This window comes from Castanea sativa, chromosome 5, assembly GCF_040712315.1.
Source record: "Castanea sativa cultivar Marrone di Chiusa Pesio chromosome 5, ASM4071231v1".
Lineage (NCBI taxonomy): Eukaryota > Viridiplantae > Streptophyta > Magnoliopsida > Fagales > Fagaceae > Castanea > Castanea sativa.
Genome location: NC_134017.1, coordinates 81,500,832 through 81,513,137, shown reverse-complemented (window position 1 = coordinate 81,513,137; position 12,306 = coordinate 81,500,832).

Sequence of the window (12,306 nt, the reverse complement as noted above, 5' to 3'; positions counted from 1 at the left end):
TAACTCAGTGATGTTGGCTTCAGCTTGTTCTCTTTATAGGAAGAAATTAGGCTGGAATTTCATTTTACTTATTATAAGGGAAAGCAAAATATATAAATAGTAGACCTATCGATATTTCTTTTAATTGTACTTTAAAAGACACTTTTTATTTTAAGATATTTTTAAAGTCTAAGGCTATGTTTGACTCAATGTAAAATATTTTCAAGTAAAAATATTTTTCTAAAAAGAAAATATTTTCAAGTGTTTAATTGCATCTCAAAAAATTGCTTTGGAAAATATTTTAATGTGTTTGGTTGTGTTTTTGAAAATCCCCTAAAAAAACACATTCTCTACTAGTTCTCACATTTTTTCAACTTCCAAACAATTATTATAATAGAAAATCTCAATATATAAACTAAAGAAACAATAAAAAGAAAAAAAAAATCGTCCTTCCTTAAACGGGACATCAATAATGAGAGAGGGGGAGAGAGATAGAATGAGAGAGGGGGAGAGAGATAGATTGAGAGAGAGATATATAGGTAAAGGTGGTGGCAAGATTGTGAGAGACAGTGCCAAGCTTGAGGTGATGGCGACAAGACCGTGGTTTGATCTAGAGGTGACAGTGACGAAGTGAGTGGGTGGCAGGTTGTAGATCGATGACATGCTGTTTAAGATTTGGCCTTGGTTGGTTAGAGGGAAAGAGAGAGATAGAGGGAGGAAGAGAGACGAAGAGAGGTGGAAGACAGAGGGATGGTGGACGGAGCTTATACAAGTGTCGGTGGTGTGGTGAATGGGGTTTCCAAAGCTTTTGGTGCTCTCTCTCTCTCTCTCTCTCTCTCTCTCTCTCTCTCTCTCTCTCTCTCTCTCTCTCTCTCTCTCTCTCTCTCTCTCTCTCTCTCTCTCTCTCTCTCTCTCTCTCTCTCTGGGAAGCTGAGTTGTGAGTGGGATAGAAATAGGTTGAAGGTAAAATGACTATGTAATCAATTTTACACTCATAGGGCTCTATTTTCTATTATCTGAAATTTATTTCTAGTTTAACCGTATTTTCATGTGTACCCAAACATCCTCAATGGCGTAAAATGTTTTCCCAATTTCCTTTATAGTCAAAACACATATAGCCTAAATTGTCAATACCTATTGGCGTTAATTTTTTAATGGTACTTTAAAGACTCATTGAATAATTTTTACACTCCAAAATGGAATTGGACCAAAATAGATTGAGTGGATCAAATTGGATTGAAATGGACTAAATAGACCAATAGAGAGAAATAGACCAAAACGAACAAAATGGGTAAGTGAAAAATATTCACTTATATTTTTTAATCTTATTCTTTTGTATCTCATTATGTTCTTTTGTATATTTCAAAAACTTGTATTAAACAATATTTTTTAAAAAAATCTTAATTAGACAACATTACAACAAGGAGTAGAGTTATGATTTACCCCTAGAGGCCAAGACATTAAGGGTCTGTTTGAAATTCACTTATTTTGTTGAAATTGAAAACTTTTTGTTAAAAGTACTATAAATAAATGTAAAAGTTAGCTGAAATAGTACAGTGAGACCCATAAATAGTACCAAAAAGTGTAGTGAGATCCATGAGTAGTAGTAAAAATATGCTAAATAGTAAAATAAGTTAACAAAAATAATTTTTGCTAAGTAGATACTAAATTGCCAAACTGGTCAGGTTTTCCATTTTTATTTGAAGATATGCATTCATGTTTTGGTTAACAATGTTAAATGAAATTATCTATGATCTATCCACAAGAGACAAATTTATGCAATGGGGTCTCAAAGGTGACATAGCTTGTGTTTTATGCAGAAAATACTTGGAAAGGTATTAACTTTTAAGGTAAGACTTTAAGAACTGTTAGCTGTCGTTTCCAACAAAATAGGATAATTCATGGTGGCCAAGTAAAAACTCAAAATTGACAAAATGTGTTATTTTAATTTATATCAAATGAGAAGTAAAACTAAGAGAAGGAGTAAGAACCTTCATTAAATTTGAAGTAGGTTCAGCTAAAAATATATTTCTTTGGCATGATTGGTGGCATCTAGATAGTATTCTATATAAAAAATATGGGCATATAGCTATATATGATGCTACTAGTAACTTCAATGCCAATGTCTCGACTCTTAAGTGTCTTACAAGGAAAGAGTCGGATTTGGAAACCTACAAGATCAAAATATTTAGTGAACCTACAAAGCAAGCTTGGTTTGGTGGTATTGGGAGAGGAAGAAAAGCCAATATGGATTCCATCCTGTTAGAAATTGGGTAGGTTTTGACCCAACACATAAACATAGCCCATTGATCATCCACATGTGTTATCTAATAAGTAAGTTTAAATTTAAACTATCTGATATTGATATGAGTTGTCAAGATCAGTAGTAGAGTAATTTAAACTTAGCAGTTGAGTACTTTAAGAATCACTTATCAGATGGTGGGTGAATCTCTATTAGTATTTAAAGTACTCCTGTAGCAGTTAGATATGAGTTATCGTAAGTGAACGTTTGTATAGTATTTGAGAACTCTCTCAAAATAAGTCATCTCTCTAAGACACCATTTACTATTCCCTAGAATTTGGAGCATGGAAATTAGGAGGGACTCTAGTAGCTTCTTCGGCAACTTAGAGGTGCTCCACAAAGGAGAAGTGATCGTGAGAAGTTAGTAAAGTAAGCAAAGAACAAGATCCGGCAACTTGGTGATCCGTTCCACCAAAGGTATGTGTCTCAATGGCCCATAGTTTTTTATTCAACAAATCCACATCTGATCATCACTCTTGTGTAGAAGCTAATGTGAAAATTGGTTTGGTTTCCTAGCCATATCCCTAAGCATGCTTTTATAGTGTGGCTAGCTATTCAAAATAGACTCACCACAAAGGACATATTGCTACAATGGGAGCTCAATGTTGATCCACAATGAGCTTTATGCAGGAGCAGAAGCAATGGAAAAGAACGAAATCATTTTATGACAATATTACTATTAGACACTTATCTTAAATATTTTTTTAATTCAACTAATAATTTTGTAAAATATAAACATGTACATAAACATAAACTCGTATTTAAACATATGAAAAAAAAAATTATAATTTATAAACTTAGCGAAAAATTATGTACCAATTTGTTAACAAAAAATCACTTAGATAATATGTAAATTTGAATAATTCAACAAATTAAGTTTTTATCATAGCAAGTATTTCTTGGTGTTTTCAATGGAATCATTCAAATCCTCCATCTTTTATTGTAACTAGTAAATTTAGAATAACAATAATAATAACTAGCTTTATTACATGTGGTCTGCACGTTCGTTAAGGAATTTTTTTAAAAAGTTTAATATAACTTTTTAATTCGAATTTATCTATTGTTAGTGAGATTATACAAAAAGTGATTTTTATAAAACTAAAATTTAGGATTTGAAATGGAGTGATTTGCTTGCTTTAGTGTGTGCTAGTTTTTAGGGAAAAAAATGTATCAAACGTACATGAGATATGTTTAGAAAGAGAGTGTGCTAATTTTTTTAAAAAAATGTTTATTTGGTAGTTTTTTTTTAAAATTTTTTTGAATTACAATTTTAACCCTATTTTTTTATTTTTTAAGAATAAGGATTATCTAATTATATTAGGAATATTATTGACATTTTTGAAGTCATAACAAACTTTCTGAATTCTCTTAATATCTGGAGATAATAATAGTAATAAGGAAAATTCTATTGGCAACGAATTATAATTTGAAAATATTATAAAGTAAAAGTAATTAAGAAATTTATAAATATGTATATTAATAAATATGGTTCTAATCACATTCTTTGTCCAGTCAATACTTTTTCACAATAAAATTGGTAATAAATTTAGCATTTTTCTTCAATAAATTATATATTAAAAATCAATCATAATTTCTGATGTTTCATAACTTGAAAAACATATGAAAGGCGGCTACGTTTGTTTTAGCATTTTAGCACTGGACGTTTTGTATGATAGATATCCCAACGAAGAGCAAATCCGCATACTTATTAAACCTGTGAACAAGAGAGTAGTCAATATGAGTCTATAAGGAATGTAGATAGCTAAAAAAATTAATTAGCAAACTATCATCAAATATTGAGATTAAAATTTCCTTTTTCTTTTTCTTGTTTTTTAAATGAAAGTAGAATCTAACAATTAGAGTAATTAAGCACCACTTATTGCACATTTCTGGCATAATTAAAAAGAGAAATTTGAGGAGACAATTATACATTAAGTGTAAAAAATTGAATATTTCAAAGAAGCGAAAAGTCTGGGGTAAACAATGAATTGCATTTTGCAATAATCCCCAATAAAATTTATTTTAAAAAATCAATAAGAATGGCTACAGTGATCTCTATTATAAGGAGCAATTTAAGCACTTATTTTAATATAGAATCTTAAATATTTTAAATTGAGGTTCAATCTAAATTGCAAAGAATTTAAACTTTTGTGGATAACATGCGATTACAACTTACGCTCTTAATTATTATTTTTTTCTCAATTTTTTTTTAAATTTTTAAACATTTGTTGGATTTAACAAACATTTTTTTTTGTAAAATATAAACATATACTTAAACATAAACGTGTATTTTAAATATATTCAAATATTAATGATTTATACACTATAGCAATATATATTTATAGGCTTGTTAAACAACAACAAAAAAAAACCACTCAAATAATATATAAATCAGATTAATTCAACAAATTGAGGTTTTATTATCACTAGTACTTCTTGGTGTTTGTAACGGAGTCATTCAAATTATTCATCCCTTATTGTAACTATTGAATTTTTTTTTTTTTTAAACAAGCAGAAGAATACATAAGAAAAATGTTATTGGTGATGCATCATAATTTGCAAAGATTTTAAAGTAAAATAAATTAATAAATTTATTAATTATATTATTAATTAATTTGGTTCTAATCACATTCACTTTCACATTAATACTTTTTTTTTTTTGCAACCAAATTGGTAATAATTTTTTTCTTTTTTCATCAATAAATTCTATATCAATGAGTGATCATAATGCCAAATATAATTTCTTGAAAACATTTGAAAGGTTGTTTTGAAAATTGGATTTATCGTATGCTAGGTATCTTAACCCAACACTGGCTGAATCTAGCCAAAAACAAAGTCTCAACAAAACAGGTAGGAGTTAGAGAGAAGTTGTTTCGAGACAAGGGAAATAGTTGCTAAAGAACATAATTTGCAAACTATCACCTGGTGAGATTAATGCTTTTTTTTTCCTTTTCTTTTTTATTATAAAGAAAGTAGAATCTAATTCTCAATTCATTCTTACTATCCGATCCACAAAACATTCCCATCAATCTTGTGTAGGATCTCAATCTTGATTTCAATGGAGTCATTCAAATCCTCCATCTTTCATTGTAACTAGTAAATATAAAATAATAATAATAATAATAATAATAATAATAATAATAATAATAAGGAAAATTCTATTGGCAATGAATCATAATTTGAGAATATTATAAAGTAAAAGTAATTAAGAAATTTATATATATGTATATTAATAAATATGTTTCTAATCACATTCTTCATCAAGTCAATACTTTTTTACAATAAAATTGGTAATAATTTTAGCATTTTTTATCAATAAATTATATATTAGCAATCGATCATGATATCTGATGTTTCATAACTTGAAAAACATTTGAAAGGTAGTTTAAAAATTAGATGTATTTGCTAAATATCCCAACCAAGTGAACAAGAAAGTAATTATTATAAGTCTACGGGGAATGTTGATGGCTGAAAAAATTAGTTAGCAAACTATCACCTATTGAGATTAAAATTTCCTTTTCTTCTTTTTTTTTTTTTTAATGAAAGTAAAATCTAGCAAATAGAGTAATTAAGCACCACTTATTGCGCAATTCTGGCATAATTAAAAATAATTAAAAAGAGGGATTTGAGGAGACAATTATACATTATATGTAAAAATTGAATATTTCAAAGAAGCCAAAAGTCGGGTGTAAATAATGAGTTGCATTCTACAATAAGTCCCAATAAATTTTTTTAAAAATCAATAAAAATGGTTACATGGAGCAATTTAAGCACTTCTTTTAATATAGAATCTTATTTATTTCAAATTGAGGATGAATTTAAATTTCAGAAAATTTAAACTTTTATGGATAACATGAAATTACAACTTATGCTCTTAATTTTTTTTCCCTCAATTTTTTTTATTATTTTTAAAGATTTGTTGGATTTAACAAGCATTTTTTTATAAAATATAAACATATATTTAAAAAATATTAATGTAAATGCGCAATTTGTACCCGGTCCAATTACTAGACGGATTCAGACCTTAAGAGCCTTATACAATAAAATTTGTAGAGTGTGGGCTTAAAACCTAGAATATGGATGTTGGATAAAGAGAAGAATCAGGCTAGATTGTCATTATCCGCGTGTTTAATAGATGGGAATAGCAAAGAAACTCTCCTCGGACGTAATCCGAGGACCAATTGTGTAGCCTTTCTCTTCTTAAGAATAATATTACAACTACTGTTCTTCCTCCCCCTTTCTCATACCTCTCTTGTTCTTTTATATCCATCTTCTTCTTTCTTTCTTCTTCCACGTGTAACACAGATCTTCCAATTAGATACTTGTCCCATCCGGCACCTTCTTGAAATCTTCAAACACCAGCCGGAAGGCTGAACATTACTGTTCAGTAGACAATTCTCCATTAATGCGGCCAGGGAGGTAGGTGCAGGGTCTTTAATGTGGTGGTAGAAGCCTTTTTCTCTTTGATATTTATCATACGCTCTTACTTCCAATAAACGGGTGGATCATGCCTTTACCCAACAAATCTTTTGGAGTTCTCCCTCCAAACATCTTAGCATGTCCTATGACCTTTACTTGACCCATCCGAGAAAATACTTCTCCTCAGACAACTCCTCTAACCCTTATAGCATGAACTGGTTTGCGGGCCTTAAAGGCTATGCTCGAACAGGCTTTCTCCACCAAATCAGGCCCAAGGCCCAAATACATATTTTAATCATTTTACCCCCCACAATTAATATATAAAAATATTAATGATTTACGCATTATAGCAATATATATATATATATATATATATATATATATATATATATTGTAGGCTTGTCAAAAAAAAAACCACTCAAATAATATATATATATATATATATATATAAGAATAATTCAACAAATTGAGGTTTTATCATCACTAGTACTTCTTGGTGTTTTTAATAGAGTCATTCAAATTATTCATCCCTTATTGTAACTATTGAAGAAAACATAAGAAAAATGTTATTGGTGATGCATCATAATTTGCAAAGATTTTAAAGTAAAAGTAATTAATAAATTTATTAATTATGTTATGAATTAATTTGGTTCTAATCACATTATTCTTCTTTTTTCTTTTTTCTTTTTTCTTTTTTTTGAGAGAAAGAGTTCCAACTTATGACGTCCACACCTGATGATAGCTCTTTATCATCAGACCAAAACACCAATCAATTTTTGGTGTAGGCAGGGATTAAACCACATATCTCTTATTCAATCATCAAAGACTTTACCAATTGAGTTAGCTGGAACCCACGGTTCTAATCACTTTCACTTTCACATTAATATATAATTTTTTTGCAACCAAATTGGTATTAATTTTTTTCTTTTTTTATCAATAAATTCTATATCGACAAGTGATCATAATGCTAAATATTTAATAACTTGAAAACATTTGAAAGGCTATCTAGAAAATTGGATTTATTGTATGCTAGATATCCCAACCCAATACTAACTGAATCTAACCAAAAACAAAGTCTCAACAAAACGGGTAGGAGAAAGAGAGGTTGTTTTGAGACAAGGGCAATAGTTGCTAAAGAACATAATTTGCAAACTGTCACCTGGTGAGATTAATGTTTCTCTTTCTTTTTCTTTTTTTCTTTTTTTTAATAAAGAAAGTAGAATCTAATTCTCAAGTCATTCTTACTATCTAATCCACAAAACATTCCCATCAATCCTGTGTAGGATCTCAATCTTGATTATAATGCTTAGAGCCACGTGTTGTTTGTAATATGAATATTTTGCTTACCGTCTTAGGCAAGTTGCATTACGTAGACAAAAACATAACAATTGTTTTGAAAATGTACATAATAAATTAATCCTGGCCTCATTTACTTATGCTTTTGGGTTTGTAAAACATGTAAAATCATACAAGGGATAAAATACAAAAAACTTCCTATGAGGTTTGGGCTAATACCACATACTATCAAGACTTTTAAAAAAATATTCATTTTGCTCTCTAAGCACAAATGACACTAAACACCGTTTGATAGTTTTCCTACACCTCTAAGTCCAAGATTTCCTTCCAACAGCCTATCTTGACTAGACAAGCCTTATAGTGATTGCATTATGGCAATTATATCCGTGAGAGAATGTTTGATTAGCCAATGGTAGGTAAATAGCAGCCACAAATGAAGAAATAAGCAAGAGGAATAGGAAAATTTTCAAACAATATTAAGTGATGTTTGTGCTTAGGAAGCAAAGTGATAGCTTTAGAAAAGTTTTTATATTGCCAAGAGCATTGTAGCTCAATTGCTTAACTTATTGGTGGTGTCAATTGAGATAGTTAGGGTTTAAATCTCCCATATCCCAACCAAACAAGTTATTAACCCAAAAAAACAAAAAAGTAATCTTTGGCATTTGTTCAAATCTTAAGGGTAGATTTTGTATTTCAAATCTTTGGCATTTGTTGGTTATTCATTAGTTAATGAGTTGAATTAAATTACGTCAAATTTAATTAGATAAGATTTTCTATTTATAGTTTTAAAAAATATTTTTTAATTATTATTTTTTACCTACGATTCTCTCACACACACACACACGTGACACCCTAAATAGTAAGTCCTTGCAAGTTGGGTTGATTGATAGAGTTGTCATGGGTTTAATTTTGGTTGGAGATTTCTTAACCCAAAGGAGGTTAAGTTGAATTCAAGTATAACTGCAACTTAACTCATGCACACCTCTTCGATCACATTTTATATTTGGATCCACATTATTCTTCCTTAAGGTTTATAAACAAAATTATTTAAAATAAATGGGGGAAGAAAAGAAGGGGCGAGGAGAGAGGTGTTGTCTTGTTTTTGTTGTTAACAAGAAGTGGATGTGCATAATCATATATATATATATATATCCTAATGATCAGTTTTCTTTTTATTCTAACTAATTATTATTAATATTCTTCGGAGTCCTCCCTCAACTCTTTTATAGTAATCGCTTGCAATGATCGAGTTCTATACCATGCGCTGATGCCTTACCTTTTTGTCTTTGGCATATGACAAGCATCAAGAAAATGCAAACTAGGAAGACAAAAATCCAACAAATATGGTAAAACATCCTTTTATACTCATACAAAAAAACCTATTAGTACTTTTGATCTCACGGGCACCAAAATTGAAGCTCACCTTCTTTTCTTTTTTTTCTTTTTTTTTCCTGTCAGAAGTAACAATGGTGTAGACAACATGGGGAAGCCCTTCCCGAAAACCATGAACTTCCCCAGCCTTAGGAAGGCAAGAGTTATATCTCAGGACTGTTAAAACTACGAAGTGACTTTAGCATGCTAGTCTACTCCTTCCACCTTGTAATTTTTAGATAAATGATCCCAACATAACCATGAACTTATGTGGGGTAATGCTAGATGTATGTCATAGATTACCTCTTCCAACAAGCAATATGTCTTTCCAAGCTTCATAAAACATCCAGGTGATACCGGACGATGGCATGACCTTTAAACAACTAGCACCCCACCCCCTGTAGAGTCCCAACAGACCTCGTTCACGGATGACTTCTGAAAGTGTTGCTGCCATGTGGGGTGGGCACTTACCCTGTAGAGCTCCCACCATTAATCGTTTCCTGGCCACCTCCAATGGAAAGCTAATTGTGCTAGCAGTAAAACCTGGAAAACTGTATGAAAGTCCAATAATTTAAGAGTGATGATATAATTATAATCAATGGTCAAAACACAAGCTCATCTTTATCATTTTGGTTCCTGTGACAAGCGACATAGTTAGAGTAGATCGTAAAGTTTCAAGAATAACACATAAAAGTAATACAGTGACAAAGTATAATATGCTCTCAAATGGTGCCATTGGCCCAACAGTCTCTTATACTTGCAAGAATAGATCTTCCCACTCTCAAAATAGGAGGTACTACATCAATCACACGCTATTTACAGATTGTTAGAGCATTCACAGCAGTGTAGCTAAATTGCTATATTGCTATTTTAGCTCCACTCAAACCACAAAAACCCACATGCAGCAGTGGAGGCAAAGCTAAAAAATTTTAGCTTTGCGCTACAGTACTCATGTATCAATACATGAGCACTGTAGCTGAAAGTTATAAAAAAAAAGTAATATTTTATTCGGCAGTGATTAAAAAAACAATACTTCACTCATTTCTCTTTTTCATTTCACCCAGACCTCTTTCTCTTCATACACTCCTCCGGAAAGCATCTCCATTTCAATCTCTCCTTCTCTTTCACTTCACAGTCCCTCTCTGAGCTCACCGCCACCGCCGCCGACGCCGTCTTCTCTCTTCAGTCACTCCGCCGCTGACGCCGTCTTCTCTCTTCCCTCTCTGAGACCCACGCCGATCAGCTGAGACCCACGCCGACGCCGTCGATAAGGTCTGGACCGTCGAGCTTCGCCGCCGATAAGGTCTGGATCGTCGAGCCTCGCCGCCGATAACTTCTGGATCGTCGAGCTTCGCCGCCGATAACTTCTGGATCGTCGAGCCTCACCGCCAATAACTTCTGGATCGTCGAGCCTCGCCGCCAATAACTTCTGGATTGTCGAGCTTCGCCGCCGATAACTTCTGGATCGTCGATCTTCATCGCCGACCCATCTCTCCCAGTCCTCCATCTCACCGCCGATCCTCATTCTCATCGCCCACGTCACTGTCTCATGCCGCCGACCCATCTCACCCAGTCCTCCATCTCACCGTCGATCTCCATCGACACCGCCTTCATCGGATTCAAGAACGCCGCGGATTTCGTGGCGTGGCTATGGCTGGATTTGTGATTTGTGTGGGTTTGTTGGTGTGATTTGTGATTTGTGTGATTTGTGCTGATGGTTTTTTTCTGTGATCTTGGTTGGTTGGCAGTGGTGGTGGATCGGTTTGTGGAGTTTTTTTGTTTTGTGTTTGTACTATTTTATTGTAATAGAAATATTATTTTATTGTAATGTTTATATTATTTTATTGTGTTGAAAGTTAAAATAGATGCACTGCTGCAGCATGTTTTGTAAAGTGTATAGGTAAAATAGATAAAGTAACTTTTTGTATAGCTAAATTGCTAAAATTTTAGCTCCACTGCTGTGGATGCTCTTAGGGCTTTTTCTTGGAGAGAGAGATCAGAGAATGCATTGTAAAATAAATATGGAGAATAATGGTTTCAAGACCTTTATGAGATATGCTAAATAGTAAAATTTTATTGGTGATGCTTCATAATTTGCAAAGATTTTAAAGTAAAAGTAATTAGTAAATTTATTAATTATGTTATGAATCAATTTGGTTTTAATCACATTCACTTTCACATTAATACATAATTTTCCAACCAAATTAGTAGTAATTTTTTTCTTTTTTCATCAATAAATTCTATATCAACTAGTGATCATAATGCCAAATATTTAATAACTTGAAAACATTTGAAAGGTTGTTTTGAAAATTGGATTTATTTTATGCTAGATATCTCAACCCAACACTGGCTGAATCTAGCCAAAAACAAAGTCTCAACAAGAGAAATAGTTGTTTTGAGACAAGGGAAATAGTTGCTAAAGAACATAATTTGCAAATAATCACCTGGTGAGATTATTTTTTTTTCTTTTTCTTTTTTATTATAAAGAAAGTAGAATCTAATTCTCAATTCATTCTTACTATCCAATCCACAAAACATTCCCATCAATCCTGTGTAGGATCTCAATCTTGATTTCAACGGAGTCATTCAAATCCTCCATCATTGTAACTAGTAAATATATAATAATAATAATAATAATTCTATTGGCAATGAATCATAATTTGAGAATATTATAAAGTAAAAGTAATTAAGAAATTTATAATATGTATATTAATAAATATGGTTCTAATCACATTCTTTGTCAAGTCAATACTTTTTCACAATAAAATTGGTAATAGTTTTAGCATTTTTTATCAATAAATTATATATTAACAATCGATCATAATATCTAATGTTTCATAACTTGAAAAACATTTGAAAGTTAGTTTAAAAATTAGATGTATTTTATGGTAAATATCCAAACCAAGTGAACAAGAGAGTAATTATTATAAGCCTATGGG